This window comes from Glycine max, chromosome 1 (assembly GCF_000004515.6).
Source record: "Glycine max cultivar Williams 82 chromosome 1, Glycine_max_v4.0, whole genome shotgun sequence".
Taxonomy (NCBI): Eukaryota; Viridiplantae; Streptophyta; class Magnoliopsida; order Fabales; family Fabaceae; genus Glycine; species Glycine max.
Genome location: NC_016088.4, coordinates 34149655 through 34151172, shown reverse-complemented (window position 1 = coordinate 34151172; position 1518 = coordinate 34149655).

Genomic DNA, 1518 nt, shown 5'->3' with positions numbered 1-1518 from the left:
ATGCCAAAGGCATCTTAGCATATTCCTTTTAGATGCAATAAGAATGGAAGGTGTGACTTTAGCACATGGAAAAGGAATATGCCAAAGGAATATTCCTAGAATATGCCAAAGGCATCTTAGCATATTCCATGAGAAGCTAGAAGGGGGGGGGGGGGGGACTACACTCACCCCCATGCCAAATTACATGAAAATATAAAGAGTCCCTACTACAAAGACTACTAAAAATGCCCTGAAATACAAGGCTAAAACCCTATACTACTAGAATGGCCAAAATACAAGTCCAAAAGAAGGAAAAAAAACCTATTCTAACATTTACAAAGAAGAGTGGACCTAAACCTTGGCCCATGGGCTCAGAAATCTATCCTTAGGTTCATGAGAACCCCAGGGCCTTCTTTAGCAACTCTAGCCCAATCCTCTTGGAGTCTTTTATCCAATACCCTTGGGGGGTAGGATTGCATCAGTTTCACAATACAAATTTTAATATTATCAATGAATAATTACTATCAATTATAAGAAATAGTTCATGAAAACAATAATGTCAATACCTAAAATCATCTACTATAACCGAATCTAATTAAACTATCTATACAATTGTAAAATTCCTTAAACACGTAGTGTTTCATTTTTGACTTTGACATAAAATCTTGCCCACTGAATGTGAATTGCCTTTAATCTCTCTGGTTCCAATAGTCTTGGATCAGTAAAATGTTGCATAATATAATAAAATATAACTTAACCAGTATAAATAATAACAAGTATAAAAAATGAAATTAGTTTTGAAGTAAACAATTATCATTTTCCAATTATCCTTGAAATCTCCTACGAGTATCGTTGACATCCAATGCATCACATAATAGCCGCACTCAGTGCTTCCTTTTTGCTTATTACACTAAATTCAATAAGATATTCAAAGTTGACCGAAAATTAGTGTACACAGTAATAAAATGTAATTTTTAAGACATCAACCATTATTTAAATGACTTACTTTAACTGCAATCCATTTTGCAGTAACCTTGGATTTACTTCCTTGAATATCGTTGAATCCCTTCAAACCAATGGTTAAGAGAAACTACATGCATATTGTATAATTTTAAAATATTGATGTCAAATACTAATGATAAAGTAAATGTCTTACAAAACACAACTGACCTGTTAATAATTCCTTTCAAGTAGTTGTCAGACTTGTTGTGCAACAAACAGAACCAAATGACAACATTGTCCTTAGGACATATAACTACCAATTGTCAATGTGCACTGTATTGGAGAACATTAAGTTATTATAGTGCATACATTATTTAAATTGATTTATTCCATTTTAGTTACCCATTCAAGTCAGTTCCTAGGTAGACATCTCTTTGTGAATTCTACATCCATTTCTTAATATAATCCTCTAATTCAAATTGTGATTGCCCAAATCTCTGTATGGACTGTGGCTTGAGGAATCCATACAGAGGCATTCCCCGCTTGTATACTTGTCTCAGTCACATGCCTATTATTGTTAAAATAAAGTAAATTATA